This window comes from Capsicum annuum, chromosome 11 (assembly GCF_002878395.1).
Source record: "Capsicum annuum cultivar UCD-10X-F1 chromosome 11, UCD10Xv1.1, whole genome shotgun sequence".
Taxonomy (NCBI): domain Eukaryota; kingdom Viridiplantae; phylum Streptophyta; class Magnoliopsida; order Solanales; family Solanaceae; genus Capsicum; species Capsicum annuum.
In genome coordinates this window covers 235,285,351-235,307,947 of record NC_061121.1, presented here as the reverse complement: position 1 = coordinate 235,307,947, position 22,597 = coordinate 235,285,351, and the positions used below count along the sequence as shown (strand labels likewise).

The window sequence follows — 22,597 nt, the reverse complement described above, 5'->3', positions numbered from 1 at the left end:
AAATATCATTTACAGATATTTTTGTGTAGGATAAAATTCACCACCACTCTATCCATAATCACCTATCACCACCACCAACCACTTCCACCATCACAACCAACATCACTACCAACTACACTGCTAGCCGCTACCACACCTACCACTTCCATTATTCTAATTATATCCACCGCCAACTAGGGGTGTTCACGGTTTGGTTTTTAACCAAACTGAACCGCGATCCAAACCAAACTGATTAAAAAAGCCTATATTTGGTTAGGTTTGGTTTGTATTTGAATTTTAAAAAACCAATACTAATTTGGTTTGGTTTGGTTTTATGCTAAAATAACCGACAAAATAACCAAACCGAACTGATATACATATATATTATCATTATTTATATGTTTTTCATAAATGTAATCTAAATATTTGTTACATTTTATATTTTAATCATGATTTAACTTTAGTCGTAAGACATTCAGTCATATGTCTTCATCTAGTTGACAATACATTATGAGATTCTAAACAAATTTCATATTTTGAATGACAAATGATACTAATTGTGAAAATAATATCTTGTTACATATTGAAATTTACAGCTGAAATTCATTAGACTATACACAATCACTAATTTTAACTTTCTTTTGAATCTTGTTGAGCAAGAAGTTTATGTGTTCACCTTTTGGGGGTTTATCATATCATTCTATTAAATATAGTTTTTAAATATTTTTTCAAAAGCATTCATATGGTGTTATCATGGCTTTGCCAAAGTATAACACTCAATTGACATCATAGTTTCAAGATTGAGATACAACACTCAGTTGACATCTCATGTGTTAGATTGGATTTGTTTTTTAAAATTTTCAACTTTTATCATTAACTAAAGTTATAAACCAAAATACCCGAAGCAAACCGAACTAAACTGACCAGAACCAAACCGATGGTTATTTTTTTGTTTGGTTTGGCTTGGTTTTAGAAATTTAAAAACTGATTAAGTTGGTTTGGTTATGGTTTTGACCAATAACCGACCCATATCGACCCATGAACACCCCTAACGCCAACGCTGCCACCATCAACTGCTATCGGTCGATCCCTACTACCAACCAACTCATCTATCAGAATTAGCACTACCACTAATAACCACCAACACATCATCAACTTCCACACACCACTAACAACCACTAACACATCATCAACTTCCAAACATTCTTCTGACACCATCACCACCACTGTCACTGGTGTCACCACCTCTACCATTACCATCCACTACACTCGCCACAGTATCTGTACTAACAACCATTCCACAATCACAGGTAACAGCGTCTCCAACAACCACCAACACATCGTCAACCATCATGCATACAGTCTTCCGTCACCACGATCACCACCTCCAACTACTAACATTAACCAACTTCGCATCACGACCACCACCACCACTACCAATCGCCAATATCATGACAGTTACTACAATGCCAACTATCTCTACTATCACAACTATTATTTCCAATATTGCTAATCACTAATATCAATTAATTTATTACAACCACCACCACCATTACAAACCATCTCCACTATCACTAAAAAACATAAATGTTTCTTTTTTTAATCAATTAATAATTTCATAGAATTAAATTAAAAAATTATAAATAAATTTTACACATTCAGATATTGAGAAATACCCAACGTTAATCATTTAGTTTTCAGATCTAGAGACAATATCTTAACCATTCAGATGTGCATTCAAAATGATTCAAATGTTAGAATATTAATAAAAACAAATGATTCAAATGTCTGAATATTAATAAAAACAAATGCAGTCTTAGCTGAAACACAATGGTGTGGTTGTGTGATACTTTAAAGGAGTCCTCGAAAGTCAAAGAAACTACGTTAAAACATGGAAGTTTGATGATCACTTCTCAGAGTTGTTCTGCTCGAGAAACTATAACAATTAAGGTAATAAAATCGTTAACAACATTCAATAGAGGATAAGTCAATTACCATTGTCCGTGAAGTAGCATTTAATACAGCTTGGCTAGATTGAAAGAATCATCTATATCTGTACTACATTAAAAGCATGGAACCCCTAACTTAAAAGTTTATGACAATACCATTCCTATCAGCCTAAATACCTACTATCTAGTAAAGAAAAAAAAAAGGAAACTAATTGGAATAAAGAGAAACAACACAGATGTTTAATAGGAACAACAGGTCATTATTCTTATCTCAACAAAATATGTGTTTTTTTTAAGAAAAAGCAAGCAGAGGGGTAGCTCTCAAATCTCAATCGCATACTTTTATCCTACCAAGTATGTTTTATTCTTTCATGCACTACAACAACAAGAACAACAAACCCAGTATATTCCTACATAGTAATGCACTAACTTTCTTTTTTACCTAATGAATTGAACTTTTTAGTGAGGATCTAAATGATTTCCAGACTTTTTTTAACATCTGATTCATTAAGATTTATTAAGAGGTTGAATCTTTTTTTAAAAAAAGCACTTAATAGGCTAATATCTTAACCATTCAGATTCAGACCTTCATTAATTGGAAGCAAATGAAAAGGGATTATAGTGTAAAGTCTATAAATATGGCTTAGTGTAACAAATGTAGTTGACACAATTCAATACTCCTAGTATCAACCTATTTCACCTGTTTCTCCAGCTCATCCATAACATCTGTAAATAAGTCTTTTGCCGTTGATCCTGAAGTATTTGATGAGACAGCTAGATATGCAGTAAAATCATTAATCTGCAAGCACAAAATAAAGAAGGAAATTATTGGATGAAAAATTCAAAAAGATGAAAAGGGAACTCATGAAGGTAATCACTCACTGAACACAAGAAAGAAAAACTAACTTTGATGCAATAATCATGCTAGTTAATTTTTGCATTAAGTTTTCCCGCAGCAACATGCTCTTCCATCAGTTTTTGGAACTCATCACAATTTTTACATGCAACTTTCCTCAATTTTTCCTATTTGAATCAACGGTGTATGCCCAGTGACAAAGAGATAAGTCAATGTCTCCAAACATAATTTAATTTTAACCCCCGAGTCTAATAAGCAATATACCATCCGCAGTTTCCTTTGCTCCTCCTCTTCACTCTCTAAATCACGTATGTATTCCTAAAAGAGAAAAGGTTTCAACATAACTTTAAAACTGAGGTGTACAAATGATATGTTTGGAAAATGTTATTTATGATGTATTAGAAAAATGAGTGGTAACTAGAAAATCTCCAAGCGATCGATTTTCTCAAGGTGGGAGTATCTTTCATCAGTTTCCAAGCGATTCTGAACTTTTCGCCACTGGCTACTAACCTGAACAAAAGAAGTCAGCAACAATGGAACTATGGAGGTTCTATCTCTTGGAAATAGAAACATAATCTAGGAACTGATGCTAATTCCACTAGAAAAAATACCTTAATAAAGTCACAGGATTTTAAAAATTCTAATTACTCTACTCTATTGCGCTTCTGCTACTCCAATGCCTTCACATGCTCCTAATAAGATCCAGTACAAAGTAAAAAAAATAAAATTTCTCCATAAAGAAGGAAATATTTACAAAGAGACTTTAAATACACTTGCATGAAAGTATTGAAAAACTTTTTCTATTTTACGACGGAGGGGGGAGAGGAAGAAGCATATCATAGTTTCAAGTTTTAAGAAAAATTACATACAATACATGGAAGTCTGTTTCAATTAGAATTCAATGCTGAACAAATTTAAATGTTGTACCCTTGAGAAGCCATTAAAATGTATTCAAAGAACACAAGATTTTAAGTTGAATATCTACAACATTTCTTCTTTCTACTCTTGAAGCAAAACAAAAAAAAGGAACAAACTAAAAGACATCCTGCAAAGGAAAGAAATGGAATGACTGTTGTTACTCAAGTAGACCAGCGCCTAACTCAACTTTGAAAACTAGGTCAGGTGGTGAAGATTGTCCAAGATCATATAAGGAAACTACAGCACATACACCTTACTAGTGTGGGATTCTCAAACATTAATCGCACACCAAGACTAGACATTTGTAGCATAAGTTAACCTAGGTTGGCTAACATCTAATGGTCTAACATCAAGATAGATCTGCCCTTAATACAATGTTTAAGAAATTGGACCTTTTTTCTATCTTAAATGAAAGGCCAACCTAATTTGTGAGGAGCCAAAGACCATATAAGAAAACTATAGTCCGCATAATTAGTTTTTAACATATAGAAGCTTAAAAGAAAGTTCTGCAAAAGGAGCTTCACCTTTTTCTTAAGTTCCTCCACATAATCTTTAAAAAGGTCCTTACGGTCTTTAGCTTGCTCAACAGCTTTAAAACATTCATCATGTTCGAATATAGAGATTGTCTTACTGAATAATCAATAGCAAATAGTTAGTGGATCAAATGGAACTTACACAAGTAATGGATCAACTTCAAGGTACCAAAACACATACAAACAATGACCAAGATTAGAAAATAAGCAGCAGACAACTTAACATTACAAGTGAAAGACAAACCACCATCTTGACGAAGGTGACAGCTCCTTGCAATCCTGTAAAATTGAGAACAACGGACATTGTTGTGAAAAATACCACTTATTCTTTTGAACAAGTCAAACACCAGTCTCTAACACATCATGAATATTATGATAATATCTTTTTATTTTTGAAACTGGTAATGTGAATATCATGATATATCAAATGGAAGACACCCATAATAGAAAATTTCACTTACTTCTAACATTATCCTGAAATCTTCCCGAGCTTTTTTCTGTTTGACACGCCTCTCTTCAGCTTCTAGTATTTTCTTTTGGCTCATATACTGGAACAGACACACAACTTCAAAATGATCACTATAGACCTTGGGTGTGTTTGGTATGAAGGAAAATGTTTTCCTAGAAAACAAGTTGGTTTCTTACTTGTTTTCTTATGTTTGGTTGATGAAAGGAAAACATTTTTCAGAAAATATTTTCTAGTGTTTGGTTGGTGAATAAAAAAATATTTTTTAGAAAATACATTTGAGAGTTGTATAAACATTTCAACTTAAGAGTGAGATCGAAAGAGAGTTTTGGAAAAAATTTTCCTACTTTTTGAAGGGAATTCATTTTCCTTAAATTTAAGGAAAATAAGTTGATTTGGAAAACATTTTCCAAAATATTTAAGTCAACAAACATGAAACAATTGGATATCAAACACAATCTATCTTTTTGCAATACGGTATGCTGAAACATTGAAGCAACAATTAACCTATTCCAATGCCGAGTTGGAGAGATACCTCATTAAAAACTTGCTTCCACTCACAAAGGGATTTTAGAGCACCATATCTCCGGTCATTAATTACTGCTATCATGGCCTGACAAATACAATTCATGTCAAATGATCTCCATCAATTATTTGGTACGCACAAAACAGTCAAGTAATAAACCTGATGCCACGTGCAATCAGACCCAATATTTGCAGATTCCAAAAGAGTTTTGAATGTACTCTTTGCCTCCTAAGTAAAATCAGATACTTAAAATAGAAATAAGAGAAATTTCGAGAACATACATTAAACGGGACAAAAAGCAATAATCAACTATACCGCTTTTCTCTCATAAACTAATGGTCCCAGCTGGACTATTTTCTCATCTGATGGAGTAGCACCTTCGATTTCAGTTATTGTAGCATCTTTCTTGACATTCTGAATTTTAGGCACAACATCAAGCATAAAGGACTAAAGCAAACCTCATTGGAATTTGGAGCATATTCTTCACCTGTTAGCAGTTGACTAACAACTGCACTACAAAATTGTTGGATTAACATACATCATAACAACTATGAAAAGCTTTCTTGGTGTTTTAACCAGTAATTAGTAGTAATTAACTAATCACATAAGTATTTCAGAAGGACAAAGTACCTCTCTATTCTCCGAAGAAAATCCATCACCATAAACTACTACATCTTGAGTTGTAGTAGTCTCAGAACTATAGAAAAATTGAATTCCAAATAAGAAGCAACACAAACCAGAGGCAAATTTATAACATATAAATCTGAAAACATACACCGATGGCGCGACATAATTTCCCAAGGTTACTGCTATTCCAATTTTCTCCGAATTAGCAACAGTTGGCGAAGCAGGTTCTATAGAATTCTTCATTTCGACTGTTTTAATCATCGGAGAAGAAACCTTACCAGATAAACTTGATGATTCTGAAGCCACAATAGTTGGTAAGTTAGCAGTTGGTGACACAACAATTGGGCTTGATTTAGCACAGTGTGCTGAGACTAATGAACCATCTGCACCCAGGGATGATGTTTTAACAACAGAAATGGATCCAAAATCATAAGCGTGCGAAATGGTGTCCTTTTCATGAGCCAATTGTGAATTTATAAATAATTAAACTTTATGAGAATAGAGTAACCAAAAAAATAGAATATTGCCCCTTCTTATCATGCTAGCAAGTGTGAATGCATAAAGATTTTATGAGAACTAGAGCATCTAAGAAATAGAATACTGTCCCTTCTTATCATTCTATTTAAAGCACAGAACAATCCCTTCTTATCATGCCATTTAAAGCACGGAACAAACCCATATTGGATTTAAATCTAACATCACCTTGACTTCATCAAGCATTCTTTATTTGGACGTTCTAGTAACCTTGTTGTAGTAATACCTACAGAAAACAAACAAAGCAATCTACATTATGCTCAAGTAACACACAAAAGTACCCACTGTAGAAGAACAATTGGAAAGAGGCCAAGAAAATATATAAGTTACATACTTTCTTCCCTCAGGACTTGTAAATTCTCTCCAGCTAGTTGATGCGTCTGCCCTCTGTCCCAATGAAAATAACATGAAAGTAGGTTAATTAAAAAAAAACAGAACATAAATAGTACCCTGAGAGGAGAAATCAGTAACTTCCAGCAGTACAATACTGGATGGAAGTGTTAGAATATGAATGATATAATGTCCCACATGGAAAAGGACTAGAATGTACTGTGTAGAATATAACTACAAGCAGGGTAGAAACATTGCCAAGCTGCGGCCGAGCTACAGCTATCCAAGGGTGATTAACTGAACAACATTTGCCTGATAATCTCATTTTGTATATATATATATATATAGGTCAAATTCTATCGTTTCTGAGTATTTTTTAATGAACACCCTTGCCACGAAAAACAAGACTCAGTGTGACAGTAAGGGTGTTCAAATCCTGCATTGAGGTTCTAAGTTCCATACTCAACACAGCCCCCCCCCCCCCCCCCATAGTTTTTTTTTCCATTTGGACACGTTTGAAACTCATAAACTACAGTTATGTTTTTTTTTGATGAATCAATTTCTGAACATGTGTTTTTTGTCCCAATTAGCTCTTGCAAAAGAGCTAGTAACTAGAATATCATGTATAAGAATTTTGTTAAAATAAACTTAAAGGTAAATTTATAAAGTGGTTGTTATACTAGCTATCTTGCATGGGAAAGAGTGTTTGGCTGGTCAAGAGCTTGCATGTTCAAAAGATAAACATAGCAGAAATGAGGATGTTCAGATTGGTGTGTGGGTATACTAGGAGAGATAGAATAAGGAACAAAGATATGTGAGAAAAACTGGTAGTTCTCTCTGTGGTGGACAATTAACATGAAGACTAGAGGGTTGGGGATAAAGAACCTAAAAATTCAAAGTAAGGCTCTCGTGATGAAATGGTTGTGGAAATATGCAAACAATAACCAGCTGCTATGGAGGAAAGTGATTGGGGCTAATATCCTGAAGAAGATAGATGGATGACTAAAGAAGTGACCACACCATACAGGGTTAGCCTCTAGTGATCTATTAGACAATAGTGGAATGAAGTTAAAAGCAACTCAAAGGTTAAAGTGATGGATGGAAACAAGACTAGGTTCTGGAAGGATAATTGACATGAGGATGGGAATATGGAAGTGATTTTTCCAGATATCTACAACTTGGTATTGTTTAAATAGAGGACTATAGCATAATTATGGACACCACATGGGTGGAACTTCAATTTTAGAAGGCAACTTAATGACCGGGAGGTAATGAGAGTAGTTGAATTTTTTAATACCGTGGACTTATTCAATGGACTGCAGACAGTGAAGGACGTACTATGGTGGATGGGAAATGAAAAAGGAATGTTCAGTGTCAAAAGAGCCTACAAGATGATGAACCAAATAAATCACCCAAATCCAAGATGGCCATGGAAGCAAATATGGAAAAATAGGATACCTCACACAGTGTCATGCTTTGTCTTTGTCTGGTTACTGACCAAGAAAGTAGTTCTAACACAAGATTATGTCATGAATAAAGGGAAAATCTTGTGCTCCATATGTTTCCTCTGTAGAGAAACTTTAGAGATGGTTAACCGTGTATTTTTACATTATAAATACACCCAACAACTTTGGAGAATCGTCTTAAGACTAAAAGACATTTCAAGGACAATGCCTAGGAAAGTACCCGAGACTTTAATGTGCTGGGAGAAGCAGGTGAACATGTGAAGGACAGAGATAGATGGAGAATTATCCCTGGTTCTATATGGTGGGCTATATGGAAAGAAAGGAATTCTAAACGTTTTGGGAGCATAGAGAATAGTGTACAAAAGATTAAACTCAACTGTATTTTGCTTTTATGTTTTTGGTGTAATCAACTATACTCTAATGATACTGCCTCGATAATTGATGTTCTAGACTAAATTTAGATATAGAACAGTCGATTTAGGAGTACTCTTGTATATAAAGGTTTCAGTACAACCCATGTACTGTGTGATATAATACAAAGTTACCAAGTTCAAAAAAAAAAATTTCAAGTACTAAAAGTTTATAAATTAACAAATAAAGCAATTAAATCTGATTTTAAATTGGGTGGGTTGGGTTATGACCCACATTTTAGAGCATTTCAACCCAACCCATTTCAGCCCAAGCAGCTTTAGGGTGGGTTTATAACCCGCCCATTTATTAACTTAGACCTCTTTGATCCGCCCAAATCTGGCCAACCCCACCCATTTGACACCTTTAGTTTAATAGAAGTAAAGTTGACCATGCCAGAACATATACCAGATCTATTGAGATCAAGTAAAGTGGACTATCAAAGGACACACAATAATCTATTGAGCTGTTGGATTAGAGGGGATTAGCAAGAGTTAGAAAAAATAGGGGAGAACAATCTTTCCATGTATTTAGTGGACTGTATGGAGCGATAAAAGTTGAAGTTATTTTGAAGATAAATATAATTCCATTCAGAAAGTTAAATGGAATAGCATTGTAGATTTTTGTTTTTTGTTTAAGGGCCAATGTGTACAGGATGCATAACATGTAGTAGATCTCTTCGAATCCTCGCATTATTTTCATTATTTTTCATTTCTTTTGGACTACTATCATAACCTTAACACTGACGAATACAAAGTAATATCTCTAGAAAAAAAATTGTTTATATCAAGAAGAAAAGAATAAAAATGTTCAAACTTCCTTACAGCTCCAGTTGTTGGTCCCTTAATACTTGTCCCTCACAACCAACCAAACTTTCTTTGATAACCGTCGTGTTTGGTCCAGCTTGCACCTTGACTAGTTACACTAGGTACTGCTACCTCCCACCAACATAGATACAGGGTAACCATGGCCATCAAGGCTTGGAAAGACGGTAAGAAATCACCTAGTGTTTATATCTCTGTTGGAAATTAAAACTGAGACCTCATTGTTCTCAATCTACTACATTGACCACTAGGTCACACTCTTGGGTGCAAGTGTGCAGCCAGCCAAACTATTATTCTGTAAACCAGAATGAGAAGTGTGAACCGCAATATTATATCAAGTTTTCTCTCTCCATATTGCCATAGAGTTACAATAACATTACATTAATAAGAATGTAAATAAAATTGTTTAAAATAGACTAAATATAATCCTGCCGTGTATGCTTAAACACATTTTTTAGAACAATAGTGTCAAGTATAAAATCTTTTAGAACTATATTGGATATAAAAGGTCAATGCAAATCCCAAATGAAGCCTACATAGTATAGTAAGATCGAGGAAATCTGCTCGCTAAACAAACTTTCAATAGAAATCACATATACTTAGAAAAGAAAAAGTGGTTCTACGAAGCTTCATATAAAAAGAATTGTGTACTTCTTTTTTTATTGATAAGCACAAGAAACTGGATAAAACTACCCATAAAAATCTCGATGACACGAGACCTCACCTCCATTTCTATTATTAGCTCTCGAGGTTTCTCCCAGGTAGAGATTCTTGTCCTTCTATTACAATAGTATCTAAAAATCAATTCAAGAATTGTAAAAATGTTATTAATTGGTTGGAGTAATAAAGCCATAGCAAAATATGACAACATTAGCAACCATAATTGTCCTACTGATCATCAAAAGATGCTGAAAATAGCAATACCTACTAGCATTTAGCCACATGTAAAATATGTATGATAATAGAGAAATGGGGTCACAATGAATTTATCGGTAGAGGTGTATCAAGTTCTGCTGATCAACAGTCAGGTAATTTGGTAGCGATGAACGGCATCCCATATGATAACATTGACAAAGAGGACTGAAACAAAGGGGCCTATTATCTCCAATGCTAATGGAAGCAGAATGATGTACAAAGCACTAGATGTGGATACTTGAGGGATTTCTTGGCAGTGATGGGGGCCAACATATCCACCACTTGTTCATAGAAAAGACATTAAGTATTTATGATGCAGACATTAACATATTCATATGAGTAACCTATGTAAGTATAATCCAAAAGCAAGAATTCTGAAAAGCTAAATCGGCATGCTCTTTTTTCTGTCTGGAGAACACAAAGTGGTAAAAAGATTGGATCTGAATGAAAATGATATTTTTGTAGAGCTGCTTTTCTTGTAAACCACAGTTTTACACCTTTATTGTTCACTGGAATCTTAATTTGCTTACAAAATACTATCATAGAATTCAAATGTTAACTCTCTCAGTCAATACACACCCATTAACCCATTAACTTAGGCATGTTACTTGTTGACAATATTTATGCAGAACGGGTACAATAAAACACATTGAATTCTCATTGGAACAACCAAGGGAGCTAGTCTTCTGCATTGTTGTTGTAGAATTCACATTATGATTACTTATTGGCATCCAGCGTTGTACCCTTGATGGAAACCTATGATCATTTATCTATGTCTGATACTCGGAGCCAGAAGAATCTGCATTTACCTGCTGTTAAAGACGATAACATAATGTATTTCATCAATATAGGAATGGAACATTAGAAAATGATTGATAATAACCATGAAAGATCTTCCCAATGCCTTACATTATATGAATAAGAAAGAGGTAAATTTGGGCGACCAGAACCAGGCATCTGGTTATTTGACATCGAAATATTTTGCTGAAAATCATGGGGAATAGGTGGTCCCTAAGGTATACTATGCATTACTACTACAGGTCTACCAGTAACCTATTGCATAGGTTGAGGAAATTGGATTTGAAAAGGTTGAGACATCGGAACATTTGCATGTCCAAGTGGCAGAAATTATTGAGATGACCCAGAACCATAAGGCTGTGCCTGCTGGGCTGGAGCATAGGCTAGAAATGCTAAAGATGCGGGGAAAATAGTTATCCTAATGTCTCTACATTCAAAAGTCATTTATCCCTCCCCCAAGCCTCCATAACTTTACTTGCAGTGACATGGATGGAATAGCACCATGAGCAGGATAAGCTAGAGGAGGTATAAGAGGCTTCTCAACCAGTATCTATGCAAGGAAGAACAGATGAAATTAGAATATAGCTACTTTTCAATCATATTTAGTTAATTTTCCAATCAATGTTGAAAGCTTGTATCCATGCGTAACTCCCTAAATTAATTTGAAGGACAAGGCAAGAATTTTAAAGCCAAACCATATAGTAACATGAAACCCTTTTCTTCATCTAATAAATAGAAAGCTTGAAACGAGAATAAAGAGAGGAAATAGATGACCTATCACAGAATTACACGAGCATGGACAAAATGATAAGAATCTTTACCTTATGTCTTGGTTTCAACAGCTACTGATGGCCTAAGTATCTTTTCTTCGTGTGTAAAGAAGCACATTTGTTAATGCAAAACTATGATCATGGAAGTGAAACGTGAGGTATGAGTAGGTATTAGGGTAACTAAAAAATACTGAGACCAGAATGAGTTGATTCTCACTCTTCCCTTTTGATGTTCTATGTCATACTGACATCACTACTAGAATCTGAAAGTCTGACTTATTTATTCACTTTATCATCCCGCCCTTAGCTTCAAGCCATCATATTAAGTTTGGGAGATCCCTTACTAGACTCTAAACTGAAGTACACTCACTGCACTCTGTGTAACGCCCCCAAAAACGGGTCCCAGAGCGTCACACGGTGCTTGAGGATACTAGTATCCCCAATCTCACCCTTTGAGCCATTTTCCTTCAGTTTAACACAAATCAACGGGGTTTCCATAAATAACCCTCAAATATCAACAGAGTAATCATCATCCAAGAATAAAAGAATTTCAGAAAGATAACAAAATACGACTTATTAGTCAACTCCCAACATCTATACTAGTCTGACAAGCCTCTAAGAAAATCAATAAAACCAGCGAGCCATTGAGACATGCCCCAACTGACTCATACTCAGTTATCAAATGTAAATAATTTCGTGAAACCAACACCAGACATCATGTCCTCGGAGCATAAGGAATCACCACAACAGAGGATGTAGAATAGCGTGCCCAAAGAATCACTGTCGAACCTTAAACTGAGCACCTGAACCTACATTCCAAGAAAATGTAGCCCATATCCAAAGATGTGGGTCAGTACCATAGAAAGAAACCGAATATATAGGGGTGTATGCAGTTGTATAAACATCATCATCATAAATATTTATAAGAAATATGCAGGATGTATGAAAGACTCACATAGCCCGAAGAAAATCATCATAATCATGAGAGGAAGAAATAAGTACAATAACACACGTGAGTCATCGTATAATTTGTCAATCACTTTCAGTTCATCAAGAATATCAATTCTCATAATGTAAATATCATTTAAATCTTTCGAAAGAATAACTTTCACAATTCCACTTTCAAATCACTTCACCATTCACCATAGAAACAAAGAAACACACACACACTAGGAGATCCTATAACCGACATAAACCATGTGAGCTACATGGAGTCCAACGTACAACCCATGTTGGGGAGAGCCATCCTATCCTTTCCATCAGAGTAGGACTATCGATATCAAATCCACACAAACTAGTGATCACTATATAAATCAGCCTTAAGCTCACTCCTATGGGGGAACGTAGTTCTAGGGAAGTAAGCTCTCTTTATACCTCCCACTCGGTGCTAAAAATTTCTCCCAGACTTAGCTCAGATCATTTCAAAGACAATCCACAACAAAATAATTTCAGTAATATATAAATATACATCGGGAGCCATCATGCTTCCTATCTATCAAAATCGACCACGTTGTGGATTTCTTTCACACTCGAGTTCAAAACAACTCCACTAAGACCAAAAGGTCAAATCATTCAAAATATCTCAAATATTCAAGATCAACGTGCTTATAACACACACTTTCTCAAAAAAAAAAATACAATTTCCAATGGGCATTCACAACCCAAATATCAAAATCATGATAAATATCGTTCAAGATTCATGCTTTATATCACCACACATGTAAATTCATCTTTCAAAATCATAAATATCAAGATTTCATAATAATCATCATAAGATATGAGTTCATGCTTCAAATTCATAAAAATCAAACAAAAATCATGCCTTTGTAAAGAAAATTACTTTTGGGCACAAGAACGAAAGAGAGTTCTTTTTGAAAAACCCCACATACCTTGAATGATGAACTTTAGATTGATACTCATTTTTGAGATGTTAATCGTGCCTTTGAATGATGGTTCTTGGAGTTCTTGAACTAGGAACTTGGAATCTTGAACAAATTTGCAGAATTAATGGTGAACTTTGGAGGTTCTTGAAGTTGGATGTAGGAGCTTAGGGTTTTCTTTCTGAGGGATTTTGATAAAATATAACATATAATGCTTCTAATAGGCTTTAATATAGGGTTTGGATGGATTTTGGGTAAGGGAGAATGACCAAAACACCCCTAAAAATAAAAAAAATTCTCAAATCTATCCTTTGGTGGACTGTTTTGATAGCCTAAACTAGATCAACCATAACATTTTACTCCGATATTCAAATTGGATGAAAACAATTTCATTAGAAAGACGACTCTCATATTTTTTTGTTGATGTATAGTATCTCACCCAGATCATTGTATACGAGGAGTTATGATCATTTAAAGTTGACCCAAAAATTCACTTTTGATAGGCTGACGTAGATCGACCATAGCTTTTTGCTCCGATAGACAAATTAGACGAAAGACAGTTCAGCATAAAGTATCACCGGTGTCCAAAAGGGCCACCCACTTTGAAGACATATTCAACCGATAAATGTCATAATTATCAACAACCAAGAGGGTTGTTGTGTTTGGTATTGCCAGTTATTTTATTCCAAACCGGTACATGAAGAGATGACTCCGCTTTTCAGGCCACAACTCACATGGAGATATGGTAAAAGACTACATACCTCTTTCGTGAATTATGTTTAGCACTAAAACTTTTTGCTTGAAGCATTGTCGAGAGCATCCGAGAGGATGAAAATCTCAAATCAAAACCACAGGTGCGGATGACTTGAAATAGGACACAGCACCCGAATCCAACCCATTTTCTTTTTCCTCTTTATGATCATGCGCGTTCCACGCAAATCCCTATGAGAGGATGCCAAGAATCTTCTAGAAACACACTTAGGTGTCTCATCCAATGTTCAAGTCCTAAAATTCTCGGATAGAGGTTTACGAATTCGTACATAGGTGGAGTATTTTCATTGTCTTGTGAAGATTATTCCCTTTCCACCAATTTCTATTGGCCACTTTTTGGAATTTTGTTCAAGAAAATCAGAATAGAGGTACAGTTCATTAGGGTCCGGATCTTTTGTATTTCAAAAATGAACCCTCAATCTCCTTCTATAAGTAGCTCTCTTTAGAGCAAGAAAAAGGGATTTTTTTGGGTATTTTGGAATTTTTTTTCACTAGCCTCTCCTTTCCTTTATGGGTTATCCTCATATTTCTCTTTAGATTTCGAAATTTTAGAGGCAAAGGGGTTCAAAAGTTTTGGGTTGAAAATTTAGGGTTAGCGAAAATCTTCAAAAATTCAGAAATACACAAAAAAAAGGGTTAGAAAGGGGGGCCCTCAGAGGGAAACAATATTTTCTTTACGCCTAAGAAACATACATTCTTAGGAGGTGCGTCTAAATTGTCGAAGAAGTTGTGAGTTTTTTGGTGGTCGAAATCCTATCGTCATCTCGTTATCCCATTTTGCTGCCCCGAAAGAGGTAAATACACCTTCTTTTTAATTTTGTTGTGGTTATCATTTTCTTCTTCTTGGTTCCACTTCTATTTGCTGGGAATGACTGCTGTAGAGGCCTGGAAGGCATAGGATTTTCGTGTTTGATATATTATTCTACTAAAAAAATCATTCTTGCTCGTGTTTGATTGGCTATCGTTCATGCTTGATCTCTCTCATTTTATTCTGTCTGAATATTACTAGTTAGGTTTAATGCTTCGACTTTAGAAATTATTTTGCTGGTCTCATATTCGATGTTGCTTTGTAGTTCACAGAGTAGGGGAATAAAATCTTTACGTATTTTGGAAATTCAAAAAAATGTTAAAAGAATAAATATTAGGCAGCCTTTTCGCATATCTTTTTCGCTCAAACGCAAGAAATTGTTATAAATAAGAACTCGAATGTTATTTTCTTCCGACTTGCCACTCTCAATGTACAATAGTCTCATTTGATTCTAAAGTTTATTTTAAAATATGAGAGTGGACCATAGGGTTGAATTATGTTTTCTTCATGGCTAATTCAATTAGCTATAATTGACTCATGAGAACAAATTAAAGTTTGACGGGCTAATGTTTCTTTCCTTTCTTGCTTTTCTTGTTCGCATATAAGTTGTGGAATCTTGTCTCATGATTAGATTACCTAAAATTGGGTTTATGTAGTGTTTGAATCTCATTTGTTTATTAACCCAGTGGTAACGAAGGCATTAAGATTTCAGCCTTGCTTTTCTTGAAGTTTCAGCTATCGTATTCCTTGCCTAAAGTGATTAAGTCTTTAATTTTGTATGTTTGGCATTCTGGAATTTGAACGTTTCTTGTGATCCATCGTTTATGTAGTATGATCCAGGAGTTGTAACTCTTTTTTGTGACATGCTTAATTGGGTCCTCTTGTGGCATTAAAATGATAAATTATTTTGTTTATTTCGCTAAAGACCATAAGAATTTCTTGTTGAATCTTTATTTCCTCCTGTAGTTGAAATTTCTATAATTGATTATGAACATTTTCTTCAAACATTATAGACTTTTTCTCCTGTGTCATTTTTACCTGTGTATGAGTGTATTTGAATGAAACAGGAATGCTATAGCTTATTAATTGTTAAAATATTGGACGTATGTTAATTTCTTCATTCCTTTCTTTGCATGCACCCCTCTTGGAGTTCAAATGGGCCCCTTCTCTCTTTGCATTTCATAAATGGGCCAATGAGGCCTATCCTTCCGAGTTAAGCCCAAAAGAAAATCCAAGAATCCATCACATGGCGTATGGATACGAGGAATTGAAAGAAGAATGGGTTAAAGTTCCATCTTTGAAGCGGCAAAGGGGACTTGAAAATCTCGTTATTTCTTCTTTATTGATTTATTTATCCATTGTTTCCATTATTTATTTATTTACTTTTTTATAATTTTTTATTTAGTGACTTATTTATTTATTCATTTGGGCCTCGAAGCCAAAGTTGTAAATTTAAAACAGGTGGAGCGAGACTCGAGCCGAAAAGGGCTCGAAAACATAAAATTAAGACAGGTGAAAGATGGGTCAAAAACCTAACTAGATTAGGACAGGGTCGACGGTTTGGGCTTAAAATCCTAAATCACTACTTCTCCCCTTTCCCTTTTTTCTATTTGCTTACTTGTTTTACGTGTGTTTTGCGAACCTAGTAAAATCCTTAGTCATGTCGCTAAAAAACTGGTTTTGCATAAACAACAAAATATTCCTAAAATCGCTTTTCTTTTCAAAAAATAAACTTTTTCAAAGTTAATCAAAAGATGATTTTGAAACAGTCCGGATAACCGCATGTTAGCGGACATTTTAGGTGCCTAATACCTTTCTAAAACGTTAATAGGAACCACTTATCTAGAATCTCTAACTTAAAATGATTTTTCTATTTTGAATCGTTTGCAGTAACTCTCTAAAGGTTTCTTAATTCCTTTTCAAAATTAAGTGGTGAGTCTCAAAAAGTCTAAATTTCCGCAAAAAAAATATCAACCACAATCACATCCATACATCTACTACCCCCATCCGAAAGTAGCAGAAGAATAAGGGTTTGTAGTAATTCAAGTACCTTATCCTCTTGACTCTTTCGCTCCTTCTCTTTTAGTTCTTTAACAAATTTGTTAAATATTTCAAGCAGCAAGCCCTTATCACCCATTATTTTGTAAAATAATAACAACAAAGAAATTCACATTCAATGTTACAACATAATGAGAATCATGAGATTATGAATAAAAAATTAAAAATCCAGAGCATTTCATTTCATAGCGAAAAAGGCTAGACAAATTGAAACTAGAGATTTAGCAGCATACTTCATCAGAACCGTGAAACAATAACAAATGCTAGAAATTAAAAAACTAAAACAATCACAAATGTCAGAAATTTAAAAACTAACTGCTTGAGCTATTAAACGCCCAGTGTTGACTAATAATTGACATCAACCAATTTCGAGAGAGATAAGTTCAACATTAAAAATCACTTAGCAAAATGGTAATTCATGCTAATACTATAAAGAAATAGCCTACCTAAATGTTGAGGAATATAAAACAACAAATCATTCAACATAACTATTATTCTAAGGTACATTCTACAACTATGTGAATTACTTAGTTTAGAATATTGAAGGAGTTGGTCCTTGAAAATAATATCAATTATCATTCTCCAATGGTCCTTGCAATCGTGTTACTAATTCTAGATCAATAAAAGCAAAAGAAGCTACTTGCCTATCTCTGAAGAGGGATTTACAGTCCTCCCATTTCAATGATGCAGTAATTTCCTGCAACCACAGCAAAGAAATAGATTATTGTTTAAAGGAGATATCATGGGATCCCATCCATTGCAATGTGAGAGATTGTAAATTGTTTACTATACCTTTGAAGCATGAAGAAGTTCATAGAACTCATCTGCTAGACGTTTACGCTTTTTAGCTTCTTTTTCTTCTTTCTCCCTAGCCCTTTCCAGTAACTCCTCAAAGACAAACTATGCAGATGAAATATGAACATTCAATACTCAATGACCTGGGAAGCCCAAACGCATAGAACATAAAGTTTAGAAAGGAAGTATGAAATAAGATTCAGTATAATCCATGTATGTCCTCTTATTCCTTCGTTTTAAGACAAGGGGGATATAATGTAGAAGTATTATTACCATCTTTTGGAGTAACTCCTCACATTATAATCTTTGATAAAATGGTTTACATAATTTTTGAGCTATTGAAAGTAAACTAAAAGCCTTAAGAAACCCAACCATCTAAGAATAATTCTTCGACAAGATACCCCTTGGAATTCCCTCTTCCCACATACATAGATTATACGCCATGACCATAAATAACCTCCAAAATCCAAATGATATATGAAGAATATCCTAATTACAAAAATAGCAAATGATCGTTGATATCATCCAGTTATGCTGTTTAACCAGTTTTGTAGAGTAAAACTCTTATCCACTAACCGTAAAAACAGAAAACTACAAGGCAAATTGCTTTGACTTAAGAAACTTAAGATATGTGCGGTAGGTGTAATATTAAATACCGTCATCCAGGAAATAAAAACTAAGGAAAATGGTACCAAAACTGAAGAATTGGAAGCAAAAACTAACACCAAATATTTGATCAGTGTGGTCCTCGTCTTTATTTTTGAAGGTTTCAAGCTTACTTGCTAACTGACACACTACTCTTCTATTAACTCCATTACAAGAAGATCCAAATTTAATGTGGGACAGGTTATGGTTGATACTAAATTAAAATGCCACTAACCACAGTTGACTACCTACGAGTTGCCAATTTAGCAATCAAAAACTAACCAACTTCCAGTGAAATATAACATGGAAGTAATACTAATGCTTTTGCACTCAATCCACTTATCTTATGCAGGACCTGTCCCAAGGAAAAAAAAGGGACAAATACATAGAAATCCATTTAGTGAATGGGGTACTTCAATTTTCACAACATTCAATTCAACATGGGTCGATGTGAAACAGTAAACAATGCTTATCCATAATTAGACCTTTAAGTTAGTATCTGACATTTGTGGAGAGCTAATATACTTGGCGATTGCAACCTTAAAATCATCAAGCGTCCAGGTTGATGTCAATCCAATCTGAAAGAAAAGACGGCTCAGCCAAAATATTAGGTACTAACCGAAGCACAATAGAATTTGTGATTACCTCGGCCATCCTAACTGCATCTTTAATTTTTGACTTTTCATCAAGATACTGAAGCAACGTACAAGTAACAAAAATTCAAAATGCTTAGCAGTAACAAAAATAGGATACCAAATGCAGCCTTGTCCATGCATTTGAGTTACCATAAATTCTATAAATTACGAGTAGGGTGATGGGGATGAAATTTCTTTCATGAATACCAACATTTCTCCACTTGTTAAAAGCCATCTACAATATCACAAGACACTTGACACATAAACTTAACTGCACTGATCAGGTTAAATTGAAGGAAAAATCAAGCACCCCTGTTTGGATAATAGAAAAAAAGTGAATAAATAAAAGAAAAGATTTTCAGCATCTGAGTTTATGTATAACTCTCACCATCCCATATCAAGAGCCTAACTCAAGAAAACATTACCAAATTCAATCATTGAATAAGAGTACGAAAAGGATCATTACCATGCTAGGATACCAGGTAAACTCCCTCTTTCATCAAGCAAGGAGATAAATGCTAATAACATTTGATCATTCAACTTCAATTCTTTTCAGAAAGGGTAGAGGATGAAACAATATATCATTTAGTTAGTCGCAAGTGTGTATTACGGTCAAAAAAATCATAGTGAGGGAGATGCAACTTTATTTAGAGAAACAAAGATGCTCTCAGGCACTTTTTCCGAGGCTAATCTTTTATAAGCCTTTACTTTCATTACATCTCAACTACCTCTTCAGAGGCGAATTCTGGCACTAAGTTTATTTAGTCCAATTTATATGGTTGACAACACAATATATTTTGAATTGGGTTTTAAGTTGCATGATATCATCCAAAGTGAAATCAAAACTGGGGTGTGGTACAAATGGACAAAACATGGTCGAAACTTGACCAAACAAACTATTTTCAGGTCTCATTTGTTTGCACTTATTGGATTTATGAACTTGTTCAGACCTAAAACCATTAAGTGCATTTGTTTTTATTAGGATTTTAGCTCTTAATAGGTCTGAGTAGGTCTTAATCATTCATATGTGGAACCAAGTCTAAATATCATTTACAGATATTCTTGTGTAGGATAAAATTCACCACCACTCTATCCACAATCACCTGTCACCACCACCAACCACTTCCACCATCACAACCAACATCACTACCAACTACACTGCCAGCCGCTACCACACCTACCACTTCTATTATTCTAATTATATCCACCGCCAACTAGGGGTGTTCACGGTTTGGTTTTTAACCAAATTAAACCGCGATCCAAACCAAACCGATTAAAAAAACCTATATTTGGTTAGGTTTGGTTTGGATTTGAATTTTAAAAAACCGATACTAATTTGGTTTGGTTTGGTTTTACTCTAAAATAACCAACAAAATAACCAAATCGAATCGATATACATATATATTATAATTATTTATATGTTTTTCATAAATGTAATCTAAATATTTGTTACATTTTATATTTTAATCATGATTTAACTTTAGTCGTAACACATTCAGTCATATGTCTTCATCTAGTTGACAATACATTATGAGATTCTAAATGAATTTCATATCTTGAATGACAAATGATACTAATTGTGGAAATAATATCTTATTATATATTGAAATTTACAACTGAAATTCATTGGACTATACACAATCACTAATTTTAACTTTCTTTTGCACCTTGTTGAGCAAGAAGTTTATGTGTTCACGTTTTGGGGGTTTATCATATCATTCTATTAAATATAGTTTTTAAATATTTTTTTAAAAGCGTTCATATGGTGTTATCATGGTTTTGCCAACGTATAACACTCAGTTGACATCATAGTTTCAAGATTGAGATACAACACTCGGTTGACATCTCATGTGTTAGATTGGATTTGTTTTTTAAAATTTTCAACTTTTATCATTAACTAAAGTTATAAACCAAAATACCCTAATCAAACCGATCTAAACTAACAAGAACCAAACCGATGGTTATTTTTTTGTTTGGTTTGGTTTGGTTTTAGAAATTTAAAAACCGATTAAGTTGGTTTGGTTATGGTTTTGACCAATAGCCGACCTATATCGACCCATGAACACCCCTACTGCCAACGCCCCCACCATCAACTGCTACCAGTCGATCCCTACTACCAACCAAGTCATCTATCAGAATTAGCACTACCACTAATAACTACCAACACATCATCAACTTCCACACATTCTTTGGACACCATCACCCCACTGTCACCGGCATCACCACCTTTACCACCATCATCCGCTACACTCGCTACAGTATCTGTACTAACAGCCATTCCACCATCACAGCTAACAGCATCTCCAACGACCACCAACACATTGTTAATCATCATGCATACAGTTTTCCGTCACCACGATCAACACCTCCAACTACTAACATTAACCAACTTCGCATCACAACCACCACCACCACTACCAATCACCAATATCATGACAGTTACTACAATGCCAGCTATCTCTACTATCACAACTATTATCACCAACATTGCTAATCACTAACATCAATTAATTTATTACAACCACCACCACCATTACAAACCATCTCCACTATCACTAACAAACACAAATGTTTCTTTTTTTAATCAAATAATAATTTAATTGCATTAAATTAAAAAATTTCTAATATATAATTATATTATATTTAGAAATAAATAAATTTTATACATTCAGATATTGAGAAACATCCAACGTTAATCATTTAGTTTTCAGGTCTAGAGACAATATCTTAACCATTCAGATGTGCATTCAAAATGATTCAAATATCTGAATATTAATAAAAACAAATGCAGTCTTAGTTGAAACACAATGGTGTGGTTGTGTGATACTTTAAAGGAGTCCTCGAAAGTCAAAGAAACTACGTTAAAACATGAAAGTTTGATGATCACTTCTCAGATTTGTTCTGCTCGAGAAACTATAACAATTAAGGTAATAAAACCGTTAACAACATTCAATAGAGGAGAAGTCAATTACGATTGTCCGTTAAGTAGCATTTAATACAGCTTGGCTAGATTGAAAGAATCATCTATATCTATACTACATTAAAAGCATGGAACCCCTAACTTAAAATTTTACGACAATATCATTCCTATCAGCCTAAATACCTA

At 34.3% G+C, this 22,597-nt stretch overlaps 1 pseudogene; it reads right to left on the bottom strand.

The window, feature by feature from the left end:
• LOC107850268 overlaps positions 1–17,495 on the bottom strand; it is a 36,394-nt pseudogene extending 18,899 nt beyond the window's left edge.
• Between the last annotated feature and the right edge of the window lie 5,102 nt (positions 17,496–22,597).